The following is a 22051-nucleotide window of genomic DNA, read 5'->3' on the forward strand; positions in this document are numbered from 1 at the left end:
AGTGTGCAATAACAAGGGTTAAAGTGTAATGAATAGTGTAGGTTATATGTGTACGTCCCCTCCCCTTTAGCACTGTGCTGTACTGAATACAAGTATGAGAGTTAATCATCATCATCAGGGCTCTGTCTATGTTATGCCAGAGAAGGTGGGCGTAAGCACTCTAATGACTGCTCATGCACTCTTTCTGCAAGGACATTGGACATTGATGCAACCAAATGGCTGCTGTGGCCTGACTACAAAGTAGATGCTGATTATATGTAGATGCAGGGGCAGAATTCTTCACCCCAACCTTAATTGTGGTAACAGAAATTTCTAAGCTCCTCATTCAGAAGCCCTTCGGTTGCTGTTTCCTCATGGGGTCTGGAAAAATGCTTCCCCAGCACTTGGCTACTTGGCTTCTGCACTCTAGTCAATCAGACATCTTTCCTCTGACAGTTGGTGATTTTTCTTTACACAGCTGTGCTCATGCTGATGCAAACACACATGCATTTGCATGCACACGTGCACACTCACACACACACACACACACACACACACACACACACACACACAGTCACAATCCCCTGAGTGGAGAATGGCATACACGAACCAACAAAGTGTTTTTCTCAGCAGCATATGAAGTGTAAATAAACAAGTCCCACTGTGGAAGGTGAATGGCACAGCGTGCTCTACTCACAATCACTAGGACAGCAAATCTCTACTTCACAAGACAACTGTTCCAGGAAAGGCCTCTGCCTTTTAAATAAAAGCTTTAAAGAGGTTACCTGACTCTGCTTTTTTCTGTTTTATTAACACGACAGCTATCAGCATGTAAGGTTACCTTGAATGGTTCAAGACACTTCCTGACCTCAGCTAGGTCTGTATAGGTCTTACTGCTTCACTGGTTTTATAGGTGTCCAGAGCTGAAGAATTTGAAACTTCAACATGTTTTAACATTAGCAGTGTACTCCCAACTTTTCTTCACACACAATTTTATCAAACTTACTATGGAACAATTGATTTCTACAAGATGGCACTAGTGAGATTTTACAAACAAACCCACCCACACACCCAACACACACATGCACGCACAGAGACAGAGAGACAGAGAGCGATTTTCTTTTTGTTTCATGTCCATGGAATACCTTTGAGATATGTCCCCTTTGTGCTAATGAGCAGTATGGTATGATCATGGCCTGCTAGTCATTATTAGTGAGTGTTATTGCAGTATCTGAGCCACATTCATTAACTGTGTTTGAGGTACAACCTGGAGCTTCTTGTGTGCATGTCATTATTTTAATAGACACAGTTAACTAAAACATAATGTTATATGTAATCCTTATGCTATACTCAAAGAATTCCAACTTGCTATCTTTGAATTCACTTGCTATCTTTGGTAGATCAATTTTTTGAAGTGCAAGTATAAACTTTTAGAATGCAACCTGTCTGTTTCCATGGACAATTTGTCAGCTGCCCTCTATGCTGTTCATCACATCTGTTTCCAAGCACAGCACCACTACCGAGAGGTCATTGTCTGGGTGGTGGCCATTCTCAAAACGGAATTAACACTGGCACAGTGGCCTGGCTGGGGATGTTAAGTTGGTGCACAGCTGTGTTGCTGGGGTTTTCACGTCTCATATTTGAATGAAAGTGATAAGCCACCTAAAAATATCCAGCCAAAAGCAGCCCTGTGTTTAGATCCACAGAACGAACAATGAGGAGGACTAGGATAGTTTATACAAACTGTTTGGCAACCTTTCGACTAAATATTCTTACTTTACTCCTACAAGATGTTTCTAATAAAGCTGTTAGCTGGTGTGTGACCTACTGACTTATAAGACATTGGCAGATTGAGTGGCACATACAGTATAAATGCAATAATGGACAGTTTGAATAATAGATTTTTGAAAACATATAGCTGTGTTGGAAATCTGAGAGTTCTACTTCCTCTGGCTGAGATCATGATTTAGGCTATGATGGAATGCTGGGTATTATATTGCTGATCTTTTATAACTCTCTTATTCTTATCTATGTATAATATCTAGTGCTACAGGATAGTGGAATTCTCAAAGCTGTCTCTTACACTGCCACAGGGTTTATAATAACTATCTTAAAGCCCCAAAGGTTAACAATATAAGCACTATAGGTCTGTGTAATGGCACATTAACTGAACTGATATGTTCTGTGCTGTTGTATTTGGATGTAAATGCAGAACTGCTATATTCTGCATTTGCATTTAAACTGATCTTGATGTGGCCAATTTCAAGCAATCTGCTTCTAAAGGATATGCTTCTGCTCACCTGAGACTTTGGTAGTATAAATCTGATAGAGTTCACTGAGACATTTTTAAAGTAATTAAAGTACTAAAAAATTAAAAGAAATTGCCTCCCAAGTCTTTCTGGGCATTTTTTCAGACTTCTATTACATGCTATATTTGATTACACATTAATTCAGAATAGCTCAGTCTGTGTGGTAAAACTGCTCTGGAAATTATTTGACTTCTGTTTTCCATCAAACTGTAACAGTTCTAAGTAGTGCTTCAAATGGTTTCCCTGAAAGTCCTATTAGATTAAATAAATGGCTCTCAGATAACTTTGCTGATGTCAGTTGAACTAGGCTTGGCTCAGTTATTTATGCACTTGTCAGAGTAGTCCACAGAATTAAGATCTTATGGGTTGAAGACCAGGACATGCTTTCCATAATTAATATTTCCACTGAACTTGTTAGGCTTTGGTAGATTACTTCTTTAGCTGCACTAATATGTCTGAGTCAGCTCCCCTGTTATGTGACTTTATGATGTACCTTTACACCTGTAACATTAAAGTTGGAGGAAAAGCCTTTCCTTTTTCCATGACAAACACATCCCACCAGCAGGCCAGTGGGAACGCAGCAAGTTGATTGGCTGTGTTACTTGATATTTGTTGTTCAATAGGTTAGTGCTGGCGGCTCACAGCTTCCTGCAGTGGAGCCTGTGCATTTTTAAAGAGGCCTGCTGATTTACCAGCAAGACTTCCTCTTCTCATGCACACAAACTGTTAGCTTGACCTTTACTAGCAATAAACACAATTAAATATGAATAAGAGAAATAATTGAAAGTAAGCCTTACTTTCCTTGGAACCTCAGAACTGAACTAATATACTCAGTTTAAGACAGGGAAAGTGCTGCTAACATTTTGTTTTTCTTTCTATTAAAGGCCAAAGCACAGATATTGTGCAGTACTGTTTCATTACAATTCATCCAGTGGTGACCCTTTTGCTGCCTCACAAAACTGGATTTATTTTACTTCAAAATGTCATTTTTGTGTATTCTTTATCTTCTACATCTTCTGTGTAGCATCAGCATGAATAACACCCAGAATAAAGGCTCAAAACTCTTAATTTCCCAGCAGCCTGTCAAAGTGAAGTATTTATTTGTCCTATTGATTGCATTGTTCACCTTTCCCTCCTTACCACATTGATCTGTGTGGCTAAGGTGCAGTACTGTTTTGGAACGATTCACTCGATAGACCTGCTGCTGTATCTCAAACATGGGGCGGAGCCTTTGGGGCTCCTATCCAGGGCATCTCTTCTCACATGCTGGTGAGCCCCGCCTACTCAGGAGGGATGGGACAGGGCAGTCTGAGACAGCATAACAGAGCCCGGCTGTCTCTGCATAAACAGCAGCCATTAGCTTCCTGCCACACTACTTTGCAATTGCTTCAAACACAATTAGCCGCAAATCTCCAGTCACTTACTGTGAGCCTCACTCAGTGGGAACAAACACAGGTATTTGTCACCAGCAGAATTGTTCGAAAACATGCACAGATGATTAATTCCTGTTTTTGTTTGATTACAGTGTTTGTGTGCTCGGTTTACCTGCATTTTTCAACAGTATGAAAAACACACATAGACTATGCAGCCTCAGTAAAGTAAGGCAAAGGACATAGAAAATGTGTGCAATCTTTTATTAGACTGTTTATCTTGCCTTCTCACACAAAAACCGACAGATTTGGTCTTTTGCTAGGCGACTTTAGCAAGCCACTCTGGATAAGAGCATCTGCTAAATGCGATGAATGTAAATGTAAATACTTCCACATTCAACAGCAAGCACAGGTCAAATCAAAGATGGACCTTTACACTCTCCAGAGATTCATGAGAGCTTCTCCCATTCCAGACTAGTACACTCAATTCACTCTCTCACACACACACACACACACACACACACACACACACACACACACACACACACACACACACACTTTAGATTTTTATTACTTAGCATAAATCACATCACTGGCATATAACACATGACATAACTAATTACTTACCTTAAGAATAAATTTGACAAAGTAGAGACAAAAATTGCTTGTGTCATCTCTAGATTAGCACTGTGAATGTTGCTGTTATGTAGTTAATCTGATAATGATTTCAATCATGCCTCCTCAGTATGATGCCTCTGTATTGGAGAAGTGAGTTATGATCCATTCAGACCTCTAGGCTCTTGTGTCATTCTGATGTCTTATTAGTGTGACACCTCTGACCCACACCAGAGAAGGTGTGTATGTTTGCCTCAGAAGCAGGGTGATAGGATTTTAAATATTCAGGGCCTCTTAGTGAACTCAGAGCACTCCTGCTCCCTCCAGTCTGGGCAAATTGAAAAGGCATCAGCGGTCAGTCTTCCGCAACCCTGAAGCCTATGTATCAGAGAGCAGTGCGTTTTCTTTGCAGGCTGACCCACCATATATGGAGATGCTATCTAAAGTCCACTTGTAGAAACTTTAACTTTCCTTAAGTGAGGTTTATCACGCCTAGTGCTTGTGCTTTATTTCTTGTTCTGAGGACTACAAAGGACATTTCATAACCCTCATTTCAGGGGTAATGGAGAACACATTGCTGACTGACCAAGCTTATGTTAATTAATTTCCCTCTCCATCCTTTGCTCAACCTTTGCTCCTTGAGCTGGACTAATCAATCTCTGTTCATGGCTGTATTATGAATTTGCTATCATCACAAAATAGGAAATAAGGTGCTTGCTCAAGACTTTGTGGAGGTCTGAAATATTCTACAGACATGAAGGACAGGAGAGGAGAGGAGAAAAACAATGTAGGTATGAGCCTAACCATTTTGTAGAGAATGCTACTTTGAACTGGGGAGGCTACACACATTCAGAGGGGATCAAAGAAAGCTGTGTCAAGGACATACAGCTTCACAGCAGACTAACATGTCAAAGCACTAGAGAACACCTGTATGTAGTAATTAAAAGCAGAAATAATACATTTCTAGAAATCAACCGTCTTCTACTGTAAATGAAAGACCTATGGTAGATTTTGCCAAGTGTATTTAGCGTTATGTAAGCTTATGGGTAAATGTCCTTTATGTCCAGACTGTCTAAAACAAAAAGCCTGCTAGAGTCAGCTGTATGTTGAGACAAGAACCTGATGGTGTGTCTCACATTGAGAGTCCTTGGCGCCAGTGTGCCGCAGATGAGCACTGATACTCTGATAGAATGGGGGGGCTCTATTGGCAGCCTGGTCACGTCAGCAGTGAACCAGGCTAACGTGGCGTAATCGCAGCCTAGCAATGAGCTGAACAGATGAGGGAGTGCAGGTGTCTGCCTCAGATGGGCTTGGTGTTGGCCTTGGAGATGTGTCATCCCTCCCTGATGACAGCACAGAGCAGAGTCCCGTCTGCTCTCATCTTCCACACTTTCCCCCCTTGAATACATATGGGTTCTCAAGTCTGCTCTGCCCATTATCCTAAATGCAACAGCTTCACCCTGATGATAGAACCACATCAAAAATTTGTTTTTGGCCATATGACTTCATGAATTTTTGTATGGAAGAGCCGGCTAAAATGGGCCACTAGAAGATGCAAGATCAACTAATCTGTACACTATCATATATGCAATTTGAAACACTGTAATGTGGGACAGATGAAGGAAAAACATACTTTACAGCTCAGAAGAGAAGACAAATCCTTGGTCAATATTGAGCCTCCAAGTCTGAAGTCTATCAGAAAATGATTTCCCGCTCTTCCTCTGATGCTGCATTCAGTCACCCATTCCCATCCCGTCTGCCACAATGCTTTCATGGCAAGCGGAATTAGAGAAATGTGTCTTTTCCTTATTTGATGAAAGGCAGACTATTTTGAGTATGTGTCTGGGCTTTTTTTGGGGGGGGGCACTGGCTTCACAGGTTGACAGGCGGAGCCATTTCCCTGGTGAGCCGATATTTCTAGCAGCTCTGCTCAGAGTGTTGTCATCAGATGGCAGACAGCCGCTCTTCTGAATAGGAGATACCACAGCAACTGGTCCAGAAGCCTGCAGAGGTTGGGAGTCATAGACCTATGAAGGTCTGTTTTTTTTTTTTTTTTACTGTCATGTTTTTTTCTTAAAATAGAAGTATGTCCTCTACAACTCTCATTTTTACCAAGGAATCCTATTTTCTGTCCAGGTCAAGCTCCTTTCTGCATGACTTCTCCTGACTGGCGTGACCAGTTTGCTGAGTAGGTGATTCTGGTAATTCACAGATTTTTGTTAACTTTTTGTCAACTGCTCAAGCAAAAACAGCTCTATATCAGGGGTGGCCCTGAAATGGTTATTGACTCGGTTCAACTTACCAAAAGACCAACAAATAGGAACAACATCAGCATCATCATAATTTTAGGAACACATACATTTATGGGGCTGGAGACATACAAACTCACAAATTCATAAAGATCCCAAATACACCAAAACCCATTTCCTGTGGAATTTGTACCATTGCATATTTATGGGATTACTCTGCACTGTGCTGTGCTCTGCTGTGAACCCTCTTCATTTACTTCTCAAGTGCCATGTCAGATCATGTAATGGAGTGCTTATAGCATGAACATCACATGACATTCTGCTCAACACGAAGTTCTATCTCTAGGCCAAAATACCCAGTTTAACCATTTTCAGAAAGTTTGTTTTGGTTTTTTTTTCCCAGCATTTCCCACGGAGGAATGTGTAGGAGAGTGGGATACCAATACCACCCCTCTCTCAAAACAGACAGGTAGAGATCTACATAAGGCAGAGAAAGACAAAGGCAACCCCCCCCTTCCCCTCCCCTTCCCCTGGACTTTCTCTGTCATGACTGCTGCATGTCACCTGCTGAGCCCCATTTCCTCTGGGATGCTGCAGTGTACGAAGCTGTTAAAGGGCTTTGTTGGCTTGATAGAAGTTGTTATTTGAGCTAACAGAGTTGTCTTGTAGTAAAGGAACTTGATAGCCACATCCAGCCCGGTGATGGTCCCGGGAGACACCAAAGCCAGTGAATATCTTGCATCACTCATCACGTAGGAATCAACATTTGCCCCATGGAGAAGACTATGCAGTTGACGGAACTAGGACTCATACCCACAAAATACCCATCGTGAATAGAGACAGAGATGGACTACTGTTATGACACAGTAGTTATGACTCAACCGGTAAAACAGGTTTACAAATGTCAGAGACTTATTTCTTGGTATTGTCTTCGCAAGTGTGAGCATGCTTTAATCCTTCATATCTTACTTTTATTTCTGACCCACTGGGCACATTCTCTCTTTGCTGTTTGGTGCTAGCAATGTTAACTTGCACTGGGAACAGAAAATACATAATTACCTTAATTTGGTACGTAAGAGGAAAAAACAAGGGTAACCTGAGCAAGGACCTGTTAAAGTCCACAGAGACGCAGCAGTTGGGAAATGTCTCTGAAAACGCATGCACTGGTACGCCTTGGTGCAGGCAGGACTTTATAAATACTCAGCAGAATAATTGGGTCTTAGCTCTGTGCAACGTTTTGCATGGTATTTAAACAGGGCTGTTCCCTATAGTGCTGATATGTTGTAAACATAGCTGTAGTTTTAGTCATAGTCATAATTTAACATAATAAATGTATTACATTACAATGTGCTTGTATTAAGTATATTTTCAAAAATGGGTGCTCTTTACACTCTGAACTGGTTGTTCTCTTAAGGCAAAGATGCACAGATAGGGTACTGACAGGAAGTCTGGAAGCCAGGAAAGGAGGAGCAGATGATGATAAATAAGCAAAGAAGCAGAGAGAAACAGCAAATCAAGGAGGGAGGAATATGGTGGAGTTTCAATCATGACCCAGGATTTAACAAAAAGTCGATAGCGCTGCAAAGCACAGTCACAATATGTCTGCAAATTCAGATCAGTGTGATCAGTGCTGCAGCCAGGCGGTCAGAGAGGCCTGATGAAAATGAAATGGTTTATGTGGAGAGAATCCTTGAAGCCTTTTTCCCCACATCGCCTGAATCATCACCACTGTTACAGAAGTGCTGCACACATGCGCACACACACACACACACACACACACACACACACACACACACACACAGAGAGAGAAAAAGAAATGCACTCACCTTTGCTCTATTCCTCTGTCTATTTATTTATTTATTCTCTTATTTTGCCAGGAGTTCTTTTTCAGGTTTCACTTCCTGTTCAGAGGCATCCAGGCCTGTTGCTTTCATGTGTCAGTGGTTGCAGCTGTACTCTTCAGACTGGCTCATCGCTAGTCTAACACTGCAACAGTTACCATGGCTATGATTTCAACCCCCATCCTACCCCACACCAAGGTGATCACATTCATTAAATATGCCTATCTAATGCTCTACATCCCCCGTGCAACACAAACACTTTAAACTTTTGCAGAACTTTCTCATTTGTCTACGCATCCTCTCTGGTTTCCTTTCTCCATTCCTTGTATGCCATACCTTGTCACTCTCTTAGGAAAGGACTACAGGATATTGTTAACTTTACTTGCCCTTATGGTGCAATCCAGGGACTACATTGTTGAATGTGTTATCAGATGAAATGCTAGCTACCCTTACCTATTTTAAGCCTCCCCAGTCCCAACACTATCTACTCTAGATCTCAACAGCCAAGTGAAGCCTCATCATCATGGCCTAGAATAAGACTCTCCAGTGTCTCCAACATGTACTCTGTCTTGTATAATTATACAACCTGTCAGTGCAATCGTGTGGCCACATTGCTGTTGTATGTGAGATTAATCTGGCTATTACTGAATCTCACACAGTCTCCAGATAGGGTCTTTGCCTTACTCTAGATTTTTCTCCTTGAGTGCATCACATAAATGCTGCGTGGAGCTATATTTTTGGAAAAGCATCTTCTGGAGTTTTCATCAGTGCAAGCACAAGATGTGTATGTCCTTAATGGAGGCTGGTGCAGAACCTTCTATTTCAGCTGTAGTTTGAGGAAATAGTATATAAAATGCATTCTAAGCCTGAAGCAATCTAATTTCGCTTTCATCTTTGACAAATTGCTTTGAATAATACCAATGTCACCTGTGTCTGTCTTTGCATCTGTGATGCTCATCTCATCATAAACGCATTGGGCCAGCTTGTGTCCCAACACAGTTTTGGGCAAGGATTCATCTGAACACAGATTGAAGTGTAACCCACACTTTGGACTCAGCAGATGTAATCTATGGTGCCCAGGTCCTCTTGCATAGATGTGACTGGAAACTGCAGCAGTGTATCAGGGTTGGATATCAAATCCAGACATCCATGTGGCAGTCACTGCTTACAAGGATTTGGCCCCTTCCCACCAAGCCACACACGACTCTCTGTCTGAAGTGCTCTCCATCAAAGCTGATTAAAGATGGTGTTATTCTGTCAATTCTTGAAGAGTGTCACAAGCTCTGTGTGCATGTAGGAGGGGTGTTTGTGTGGGTGTTTCAGATAACAGATAAAGAGTATAGGATTGTGCATGATGAGGATAAACATAATACATGGCTTGCTGGCTAGCATCAGCAGCTAGTGAGTTAATATATCTATCTATCTGTGACTGTGATTGATGTTGTCATTCCTGGGATCTGTTGGAGCCACTCCTCCAGCTGAGGGGTCACAAACCCAAGCACCCCTGTCACAACTGGTTAAAACCTTGGTATTAACCTTCTACATTATATTTTTTCTTTCAGTCTTCTCATATTCCTTCATTTGGATATCTCCATAATTTGGAACTGCCATATCTATTATGACTGCTGTTCTCTGCATCTTGTCCACTATCACAATGTCTGTATTGGTTTGGATCCTGGCCTTGTTTTTTCCACCACTGTGCTTCCTTCCATTTCGGTTTGGGGAATCTTCTCATTTGTGTAGTCTCTATTTTACTTGAGCAATGTGTGTATTTCTGTTTTATTTGAGCAAGGTGTGGTCTGATAATCTCAGTACCTCCTGAAACTCAAATTAGGAAATCTTCACTGGTTTTATCAGTGAGTTGTGTACATTACTGCCCCATTGTCGAAAGGAAGTGGACAGATGAGTCTTAAATAAAAAATGATCATGCTTAGTACTTGGTCACAAATCCTTTGAAATCAGTGACATTCTGTAGCACATAGATACCGCCAGAAGCTGCATATATTTCCTGGTAATGGCAGGCTAGTAATGGAGCCATTTTTCATTTCCTGTTTGCTTTAGGAGTTTTTTGTCTTCAGTGTTGCCTTCAATGAAGTGCACGTCCAATGAAGTTTGAGGTTGAAGACTGATTTGGCCAAGCAAAACATTTCACTTTTTGTCCTGGAAAACACCATAGCTCTTTTATTGGTGTATTGCAGGTGGTCCCAAAAGGTAAAGTATCATTTAAAATAGTTTTGCCATTTGATTACATTAGGATACCTCTCATAAACCTACAGCATGCATAACTGATATTCATTATAATTATAGAGTACCCAGGAAAAGATGTCAAATAACCTTTGCCAAACTTCACATTGGGCCCAGCCTATGCATTTTATAAAAGCAACCACAACATCGAAAGTTCTTCACAGTGGTCATCAGGTTGACAACTTGCTTCACCTGTGATTCTGTCCAGAAGGCTCAATAGTGAGGTCTTGCCTCCTAGCTCCACAGCCGACCAAGTCACACCTTTTTAAATATAAACCCAAACTGGCCTCCCTTGTGGATAAGGCCACAGCCCCACTGGCACCGTTAATGCATGCTTAGTATTACCAGTTACATCCAGATCTACCACATAATACAATTACATGATAAAAACAACCCACTCACCCTCCCAGTCCTCCACATCCCTGAAACATTGAAGGCCTCAGCCATTCCACTTTTATAGTGCATTCCCCCAGCTAGTCTGTGCTCTCCTTATCCACAACTACTAACTGGCCTTTCAGATACTTCTGATAACTCCTTCATAGCTATCCTTCGTTTATGGCATCCAAAACTGCACAAGCAAAGATGTGGCAGACTTTGCTACAAATCCCTTAACACCTATCTCTACCAGTATTATATGCGCCTGCCACCCACATTCTCTCACCTCAGCCACCAAGTCTGCCTACTTCTGCTTCTTCCTTTCAAAAGCTTAATCCACTGCATCTTCAACACCATGTCTAGCCTCAGCATTGTTAATGCAATACACTGTGGGACCTGTAGTTTTTTACCTACATCCAGTAGCAATTTCCATTCTAGCGCTTCACCCCATCTACCAATATTTATAGCCAGCACTCACTCTCCAATATGTTGCCCATCAAAAACAAACTTAGCTGCTTTCTTCATATCACTGCTAGACAACGCATTAACCTTGAAGCACTTATTATCAAATAAACATGCTAATACGCTAAGCACTTGATTATAGAAAAGCATAACAGAATAACAGCATGACCTCAAGTGTGATATTACTTAAATATACTTTTGAATTACAGTGAAGCTTATACTCAGCACTTTAGGCTTAAAATCTTTATTTTTAGTCAGTGATTCTTTCCAAATATAGTATGCTGGACTGCATAGCCAAAAAAAGCAGAAATTGTGTTATTGTCAAGTTCTTTATGAACTGTTACAAATACAGTTCCTTACAGATGATATATTCTTTATATTTTGCATATTATCTCAGAGCACAGTTATCAGAACAGGCCTATGACCAAGGAAGGATTTTGTACGTGTCTGACAGACATGCAGTAGCATACATGTAGTCTTATTTTGCACCCCTCATGAGATTATTCTGATAGAAGGAAACAAACAATCTCATGTTGTGACATGGTAGATTGGACTGATTGATTTCATGATTTTATGTTCTCCCATGCAAGTCATAATGAGAAAGAGTGCAGTATGATCTTCATTAGACATGCTTCTTATCTGATGCTTTTTAAGTGTCTTACAGCCAAAAAGGCAGGTGCTTATATGTTTGTAAGGCCCATTCACTATCTAATTGCCTGAGGCTGTAGAAATATAGAAAAGTATCATGGACATTATGCATAAAACAAGTAATTGTAATTTAAACAGTATGCAGTGTTAATAATTGAGGTTAGTAATTGTATTGTTTTCCAGGTATCCCGCTGTATTACCAACCATCAAACTGTGAACAGACTTTAGTAAGTGTCTTTGCTTAGCCTATTATTTTAATCTTTACAAACATTATTTTAGTTACCCCCTAAATGTTACCCAGCATATTTAAGATTGGCTTTAAGATCAGCATATTTAGTCCAGACTGCAGAGTGGTTATAGACAGCAATAGAGAAATCTTTCTGAGGCTGTACGGAAGAGCTGATTTATAAACTGTAAATTGAATTATGCTGTGAGGAATACATATAATATGTTGAAAAAGATGTACCAATGAAAATTCAGGATTAGAGAGGTTTTATTTGTTGTCATTGTTGTTGCTCTTTTTTTTTCTCTTGAATGTAAAGAGGAAATTGGTCTGCCAGTTATATTGATTTCAAGGGAGCACTTTCACAGCTATATAACCAATTACAGCCTTTGGCAATCCATTGTTACTTTTCAACTGCAAATTATATTCCATAGTGTCCTACTCACAAGAAAATATTCCTGTAGTAAAAGAGAGAAGAGTCAGAGATCCTTCCTTTCCAATCTAATTTTGCCCAGTGGGATGTGGTTTCCTTAGTATCTTGATGTTCATTTTGGCTTTAGTAGGCTTTCAAGCCACAGAAGTACTCCTTTGTTTTAGTCCTCCTTTTTAACTGGCAACTGCAGATTATTCCTACAGTTGTGTGTTGATTGTGGATTTAGGAACGGATGTGCTTTAGAACGTTAAACAGAAGAATACAGAGAACTTGAACAGGAGTTCAGAGCAGCTTCTGCTTTGCATTAGGGAGGTGGCAGATTGTAAATACTCATCACCAAGAGTAGCCAATGTGTCACAACTGGCTCAGCATCATGAAAAACAGTAAGGAGCACACAGTGAATTCTCATCAGAAATTGACTTTAACAATAGTATCAAATGAACAATTAAAGAAGGTGTTGGTTAAGGCATCAGTGGGCCCAAAGACACCAAAGCAAAACTAAAAACAAGACATGCTTTCCATGCTGAGGAGAAAGGACAAAGAAAAAAGCCTGCCATGCATGCCCTGACTGTCACAGGTGCAAAATCCCTTAAGCAGGCTCCCAGCCACACCCACTACATTTCGCAAGCAGGGGGCAATAACACATCACAGTGGAAAATAGAAATCTATGAGCTAGTAATCTATGAGCTAGTCGGGAGGGTGCACAGGCATGTTCTTTTCAAAAGCTTTAATTATTTAATTCCATTTTGCAAGTGTAGACCACGCTTTTAGTTAATGGACAATTTGATAAGTGAGTGCAAAGAGAAAGAGCTCAGAGAAGTTGTGTTGGAGTTCTAGGTGGCTAATAGTGATGAGCTTTTCTAAGACCTTGAGTTGGCCGTTAAATATTACTGTAGTATACCTAGTAAGACTTGAGCGGTGTGACCCTGACTAGAGCTGCAGCAGCCCTAATAAATGTCCAGTGAATTAATGCACATGGCTGCTATATTAATGAAGATAGTATCAACTGTCTGTCCATTTGTGCCCCCCCAAAATGGTGACAATGATGTGTTGAAATTCCCATAGGGCTGGGAAGGGGAGTGAATTCAGCAGGCCAGGAAGAGGTAAAATAGGTTATGTTCACATTACCAGGCTGAAGTGACACAAATCTTATTTTCCCCTTAATTAGATTAGATGCTGTTACACATATCTGATTTTTTTCAGGACAGTCTGGACACAGAAATCTGATCTTTTCAAATCAGTGTAATGAATGCTAGGATAGGGGTTTTTGGATTCAAGTGCAAGAGACTTTATTTTATACCAGGCACAGGCTAATAAGGTAGAGTGAATGGGTTGCATTATTTGCAGGCTTGAATCCCAAGGTAGACAGGTCACTAGGCAGAGAGGAGTCGAAGCTGACAGGCAGAATCCAGAAGGTACAGTTTGACTAACAGGAAGGCATAGTCTAGGAGGGAAGCAGAAACTGGTAACCAGAAAAACCATCAGAACAAAAATACTCTTAGTATGCATTGCAAGACAGCAATACTACACAAACATGCCCAGGAGAAGGGTGTGTGTGTGTGTGTGTGTGTGTGTGTGTGTGTGTGTGTGTGTGTGTGTGTGTGTGTGTGTGTGTGTGTGTGTGTGTGTGTGTGTGTGTGTGTGTGTGTAGAGGTAGGTAGGTAGGTATGAGGAAAAACGCTAGGAGAGATGAAATCCAGGTGCTGATAATCTGAATTCAGGTGAAGGTGATCTGGTTTGACAGGGAGTTTCCCTGGAAAGGAGGATCTGGGCATCATTCCTGGGCAAAATCAGATTTGAGTTACATGGCTCTAGATAGGATATATATCTGATTCCTTGTCATGTGACGTGACATGAATGAGAATAATCAGCTCAGAATTCAGGTGGGTTTTTTGCCTATTTGTGTGCACTTTGTTCTGTTGTCATCAACCAGCACCAGTAGCATGTCAAAAAGCAACAATGGAGGAGAGTGACAGCAGTTATAGAAGTCACAGAAAACAGAAGAAAAAAAACAGAAAAAAGCAAGCAAGCTAGCCACCTGGCTTTTTTTTTTTGTTGCATTATTCACCTGATCATGTACAGCTGACAAACTGTTTTGCCCACCCTCAGAGCAAAATGTGATACATGCATGCCATTTTGGGGGACAGATGCAGTCACATTACAAACAGATACAGGTCACTTGCAATTTTTAATATGAACCATCAAGATATTCATTGAATTAGATCAATTTAAAAAAAAAATCTAAATTGAACAATGAAGTTTGTAATGTGAACCCCTTATACTTGTAATGTGGCCTTAATATAGAAACCATGAAAACCAAACAAAGAAGATCCACAAGTTATCAGAGCTCAAATGACATCCAGAAAAACAGCAATGTAAGTTTGGTGCTGAAGGAGGAACAGTTAGAATGTTCCATGAGGCAACATGAGGAAAAGGGCCTCATGGTTCAGAAGGTCAGCTAAATGTTGTAAATGTAAATGTGAATGGAGCTGTGTCCTATAACTACAATGCTAATTATGTAAGAAGTGGTCCAGGAAGGAAAGCAGTGGGATTTTGGTTCCAGGGAGAAATGTGGTAGGCGAGTTATTCCTGTAGCTCACCTGATTGAGCAGGTTGTGTATGCTGCTTGTAACACTAAGGTCATGACTTCAGGTCCCAGGGAGTGTCATCCTGATAAAGGTGTGTGCTAGATACTGTAAAGGTAAGAATATGAAGACCAAAAAGAGAGGAGCTCTATTTGGAAGAAAAGAGGAATATTAGGCAATGGTGACTGACTTTCATCCAGTGTGCCAAAAGTCTTGGTCCATTCTTGGAACTGAAGGAAAATGGCAGAATAGAGTCCAGATATCAAGAGAAACAGGGTGATATAATGTATATTGTAGTTGCAAGCCAAGCCCATGTCCTTAGCATGATCAGTCGTAGCACCAAAAAGAGAATTCAACACAAGACATGGAAGTACATCAGAGACACAAAGAGTAGCAGGAACAATAATTAAGTACTTCTAGCTACAGTATTTATGCAGCTACTCCAATGGGTAGGTGGACAAAAGATGGACAATGATAAAAAACCTCAGTCATCCATGACCAGAAGAGAAGATATAGAACATCTTATCTGGAAGGGCAGGAGCATCAACAATAGACCTTTTATTTTATGGATCCCTAGGAAATGTTAGTATGTAAAGAAATGTTGGTTTATCCAAAGAAAAGCCTTCATCTGGCATGTCAATATTCAATACACTGTTGAAAGAGGTGAGCAGAAACACAGGGAGATGTCTAAAGTATAATGCAAGTGATACAGGCACAGCAGAGTCTGATTTAAAAGTCAAAACATGGAATGGCTGTGGTGATTGGGATATATAGTCTTCATATACAAGAGGGAGGAATTCCAAACGTATTGTTTCTCCAAATGTAGTTTCTGCTCTTTTCATCACATCGGATATGAAATGTCATTCTGGCTACAGATGATCTATATAGAAATCACAGCACTTGTTCTATGTTGTCCCCCTATTTTAGCCAACCACTTCATTGTCAAGCATGTGCATCTGCAACATGTTGTGTCTTTCAATATGAGGATCAAAGAAGTGTGAATATCAGAAAAGCAGGCCATCATGGGGTGAACGCATTATTCAAGTACGGACATTATTACAAATTATTTGATTTGTCTAAAATCCACTGCTTGGTATATCAGTAAGAAGCAAGGAACAAATGTGATGACCACATATATAAACAGGATATAGACATGAGGATTTTGTATATTCCCAACACCAAAGGCGTCAGGCAGAAACAGAGCCAAAAACAATCTTAGGAATGACATGCAGCAGATAAGTATAAAAGGCAAATCTATAGTTAGGAAAACAAACAAGCAAACAAGCAAAGAAAATAGCTATAAAAGGGTAATCAATTCAGACTGTGGCAGTATTGGGAGGACTCTGAGAGACAGGAGCTAAGAGACAAAACACAAAGGGCCATATATACATAAAGCCACTGATTTTCTAGAAAACAGGACCCATATATTTGTTTTTTTGCTGAGAATGAATAAGAAGTCAGAAAGTGATATCCCAGTGCAAGGACTGAAATTGTGATTGAAATTATTTCCATTAACAATTTCGGGTCAACTGTTTACATGGTACATGATATTACACATACTGGTATTGCACATTTAAGCATACTAGCTATGTGACAAAGTTTGACTGAACTGAACTATGTACTGTGTCATAATCTGAAGAAGAAGACATGAGAAAGCAAAACCTGTCAGTGAAGACTATGATATATACAGATTGGAATACAAGCACCTCTTACCAGCCTGGTTATGACCATGAATTCCATCAGACTCAAACCAACTTTTCTTATCCCACAGAGATATGTTCAGAGACATATACGTTTCTCTTTCCCAGAAATTCACAAAGAAACAACTTGCCATTTAACCTACTATGATGTCAGATAGTCAGCCAGTAATGTACAATTATTTTAATATAATCTTCAAATTGTGATGCTTGCTTCTATTAATTGATGTGTCAATTGTTTCAGTAATATTTTCATTACTTGTTCCTTATTAATTTGTATTATTCATCCTGATCAATTTACTTGTATGTTGCTTACCTCATGTTTATTGAAAACAAATTATTAACCACTCCTAATTGTGTTTACTATAAATCTTATATGAACCAATTCAAAATATATTGTCAGTAGTTCACAACTTCAAGAAAATAGGAAATTAATTAAATTGACTATCTAATTGCTTCACTCATCTTAGGGTTTGATACTCTGTTTACAAAATTCATTCTAAGACCATCAGGTAGAAATTGGTAATAAATTTATGATTTTCTTTGTTTAACTGATTCATGGTGGAATTTACTAGATGTCTTACAGGAATTCCTTTGGCCAAATGTGAAAAGAAAGGGTATTGAATATACATGAATGAGGGCATGCTCTTTCCCAAATATATACCTGGAAAGTTTGACCCCCTACTCAGTCTGAGTCTGAGTACAAGCTGGGAAGCAGAGGAGGAGAGAAGCCATAGAAAGGGAGTCCTCCCCCTTATACAGAACTTCTGCAAGGGGAGTTCAAGATTCAGACCTTTCTTTTGAAACTCACTAAGTGATTAGAACAGACTAGAATTGTTAACCTATTTTATTCTTTATTACAGCTGATATCAAGCAAGGTCACCTTGCTGTGTTGAATGTGACTGAAGTTTCATCGTATGGCTGGTGATGATAAACCATTCCAGAATCTTCATCAAAACCAAGGATGAGATGCATGACCAGTGATACCCAAAACCCCTACTTCTGAAAGGCCTACAAGGAAAGGCTTAGGACTCTCAAACCAGGCCAACTGCAAAAATCCAATCTCGCGGATCAAGAAACCTAGCTGTCTTATTGTTATTGGCGTACACCGCTCATGCAGGGTCGAACTAGCAATGCAACAGAAAACGGACACTCTCTCTCAGTGGCACCCAGGTGGTTTGACATGGTCGAGTCCAACAAGTCGTAAGAACAATCATTTCCTCTTTTATGTTATCAGTTGATATCAATAGCAACACATCTGTTTATATATCAAAATTAGCTCAGTAACTCTTTCCTCCCCTCTGCGATGGAGCCTCCTCAATCCTATAATTAGTTCTCCTTCTGGCTGTTTCACAACAGCTTCCCCTTCTCTACTGAGTCTTCCTGTTATATGTGTAGTTTGTCTTTTGATTATCTTATGAATGGTTTAAACTCCAACTTTGTAACCAGTTGAAATTGCAGTCGGTCTGGGCCTTTTTATTCTGATGTAGGTGTTTATATGGAGCATTTTAATGTGGTTTCTGCTATTAAACCAATTAAAATCAGAATATTAGGCTCCATGTAAACCCAGCAACTGATGAGCTAAACAAGAGCAGATCATGGCAGATCATGAACGACCACAATGGTAGAAGTGCTTTCTCCATAGGTTGCAGAATTTGCAACAGAGCACTAAACATTTATTCAAGATGTTAATTTGTCCAGTTATTTGTGGTCCTCTGAAAGGGAGGACTGTGTATTTAACGGGTGTTGATTCTTGTAAGGTTCACCAATTGTAAATTGAAATATCCCAAAAATAAATCTCATATTTAACCAAAACAACAACAACAACAACATCAATAACAATAATAAATGTATTAATTTATTGATAAAGTGCCATTCTTCAACTCTCTATTCTTTTATGGTCAAATGACCATAACGAACGATTCTTCTGGTCCCCTGGTATTTTTTTAAGATGAGCGAGAGAGAGAGCAAAAAATGAGAATGATAGATGAAAAGTTTTGTATGTGTGTGTATGTCTGTGAGGGGGGGGGGGGGGGGTCGGGGAGTGTGTATTTGCACGTGTGAGTATGTGAGTATGTGCGTCAGAGAGAGAGAGAGAGAGAGAGAGAGAGAGAGAGAGAGAGAGAGAGAGGTCTTAGGCAACAGAAGCCACACATATAGGCAAGGCCATTCAATAAGACATTCTCAATTTATAGGTACATACTTAATGTGATACATAATATGAATATGTATACACACTGCACTCCAATTTTATTTTCACCATGCAGTGAATGTAATCACAGAAAATCACCTCCTGGCTAGCTTTGTGTGTGTGGGGGTGTGTGTGGGGGGGGGTGTGTGTGAGAGATGAGAGAGAGAGAGAGAGAGAGAGAGAGAGAGAGAGAGAGAGAGAGAGAGAGAGATTAAAGAGGCAATGGAGAGAATGAAAGGGCAAAAAATGAGAATGATAGATGAAGAGTTTTGTATGTATGTGTATGTCTGTGTGTGTGTGTGTGTGATAGAGAGAGAGAGAGAGAGAGAGGGAGAGAGAGAGAGAGAGAGGGGTCTTAGGCAACAGAAGCCACACATATAGGCAAGGCCATTCAATAAGACATTCTCAATTTATAGGTACATACTTAATGTGATACATAATATGAATATGTGTACACACTGCACTCAAATTTATTTTCACCATGCAGTGAATGTAATCACAGAAAATCACTTCCTGGTTAGCTGTGTGTGTGTGTGTGTGTGTGTGTGTGTGTGTGTGTGTGTGTGTGTGAGACAGAGAGAGAGAGAGAGAGGGAGGCCAAGCAAAAAAAATTTAAATAGCACATGCAGTGTAATCCTCTCACTCATTGGAGGTAAGAGTGAATCGGAAGGAGAAAAAAATAATAATAATGGTTTCTCCAGTTCAACATCTGCTCATTAATCTTTCATACAGTGATGTGCCAGTAGCAGGAACACAGTCTGATTTTAGGTTATGCTATCAAATCTCACCTTATAAATAACGTGAGAGAGAGTGTGATAGAGAACATTCATTCACCTTTCTTTGAGTGGACCACTTTCATTTATTCCTTCTGTTTAAGGGTCACTGTTTGTTGTGCTATGGAAACAGGCGATTTGATAAACCTTTTAGAATACTGCTGTCATGATTAGTCTCTCCCAGCTTTTGTTTTCCATGTTTTCCGTGTCTTGTGTATTTTAGTTCCATGCCATAGTTTCGTTTTCTCTGCCCTTTCGTTTGATTGCTCACACTTGTCCATCGTTTCTACCTTGTTAAGTTCATGTATTTAAACCCTCTTGTGTTCCTAAATGTCTTGGCTGTTCATTGTGGTTGTTTACTTCATTGCATTTAGGTGTCTCTTTGAATCCGTGTGATTCTGTGTTTGGTAGATGTTTCTGAAAGCCTGTATATGTATGTATGCTTGTAATCCATGCCTTTGTGTTTATCCTAGCCTTCATGTTTCCTAGCCTTTGTTATAGCCTGCTTCCCCTGTTTACGTTCGTGTGTTTTGTTCGTTTGATAATGTATCCTCGTACGCTCTGTATAGGCTCTATCACCCTGGACCGTTATAACAACTCTGATTTTGGATTTGCCCATAATAAATCTTGCTCTTCGCATATGTGTCCGCCTCCCCACCGCTTACCATTACAATAGCAAGTGGTAAAATTCCACTTCTCTTTTGGGGTCTCTCTTTACACAATGGATCTTTTTTTTCTCCATTAGAAAGGTAAACATGATCTAGTTCAGGATCTCAGTGGCTCTGAGCTTTCCATTTTCCACTAGCTTTTGTCTCACATTGCTAGAAAGCTGTACACAGGCATCATGTCACAGAAATGGTAATAATGCAGTGATAATATCTAAACCAAGTTTATCAAAATTGTATAAGTTTTTGCTCGTTGTCACTATTAATCAAAATTAATTTCAAGACTGTTTGTGTGTGGTAACCTTATCAGAGTTAGCAGGCTCAGAACCATCTCTGACAATTCCTCATTTATTTGATTCGGAGCCAATACAATTTTTTTTTTTAATGCAGTGCAATAGTATTAGTAATTCAGGAGTGGGATCGGCTTTTTCAGAACAGATCAATAAGCTAATGAAAGGAAGGCTGGCGTAGTGTTCCACTTGTGGAGTGAAAAATCCCTTCCTCTCCTCCAGGGAAGCTGAAGGATATGGCTGATCGATTCCCCTCCGTGCTGTTTAAAACGGGCTGTGCACTTTCAGGTCCATTTCAGGCTCTGTCTTTTGTTTAGGAGAGCGCCAGTGATAGTTCTGGCTCTCCGTGGCCGTTGCAGATCCCATGCAAGGAGGAACAAGATCACACACAAGTGGGCGGAGAGAAGGGGCGAGGGTGAGAATGGATAGGAGGATCTGCCACAGCACTCTGCATGGAGTGAGCCAGGGTGCACGTCTGTGGTCCTCTCTGCCTCTGCCAGGATGGCTGATGCTCTCCAGTTGCAATCATGTGCTCATGACACTGTGAACTTTAAACCAAATGAAATGACAGTTGAGGCCTTGAGTTGTTAGTTCTAAATTTATAGCGCCTTGCTATTTCTCAAGTTGCAGAGACAGCAGGTAGGAGTCAGGATTGCAAATAGCTAAAATTCCATAAATAGCTTACTAACGAGCATTGGTTTGTTGGCAGTATTGAAAAATATCCAGCACTCCTGACCCTGATATGCTAGCTAGACAGTAAGGCCTTAAATGATTAAATCTTGCACTTATAGTGAAACAATCAATCACTGTTTGCCACAACCAGTTGCAGTTGAGCTAGACCTGGGCTAGCTGGCTGGCCAACTAGCAGAATCACTCCAGTTATCAAGCTCATTTATTAAAGTTTCTAAGGCTAAGTTCTAAGTGCAGTAATATGCAGACTGTATATAACAGGCTACCAGGATAGCAGAATCAGCCCTTTCATCAATACATTATTTTAAACTTGTTAAACATTTTCAGTGTTTATTCAACACAGCCTCTTTCTAAAGGACTTGCCAGAAAGGACACAGTAACTGAGGTTTAATCGCCTGAATTAACAAAGCAA

At 40.2% G+C, this 22051-nt stretch overlaps 1 protein-coding gene and 1 long non-coding RNA gene across 3 annotated transcripts in view; both read left to right on the plus strand.

Moving 5' to 3' along the window:
• LOC145652327 (uncharacterized) overlaps positions 1-19024 on the plus strand; it is a 19816-nt gene extending 792 nt beyond the window's left edge. Inside the window, exons 1-5 of the long non-coding RNA XR_014118516.1 lie at positions 1-6308; positions 6410-6474; positions 8400-10574; positions 12276-12319; positions 17894-19024. The exon at positions 1-6308 is cut by the window's left edge and continues 792 nt beyond it. This is a non-coding gene — a long non-coding RNA (uncharacterized LOC145652327). The remainder of the gene's footprint in view (positions 6309-6409; positions 6475-8399; positions 10575-12275; positions 12320-17893) is intronic.
• gabbr2 (gamma-aminobutyric acid (GABA) B receptor, 2) overlaps positions 1-22051 on the plus strand; it is a 143405-nt gene that overhangs the window by 52917 nt on the left and 68437 nt on the right. The gene's annotated exons all lie outside the window — the stretch shown is intronic.

The sequence above is a fragment of the Electrophorus electricus genome, chromosome 2 (genome assembly GCF_041902795.1).
Source record: "Electrophorus electricus isolate QZ-2024a chromosome 2, ASM4190279v1, whole genome shotgun sequence".
Classification (NCBI taxonomy): Eukaryota; Metazoa; Chordata; class Actinopteri; order Gymnotiformes; family Gymnotidae; genus Electrophorus; species Electrophorus electricus.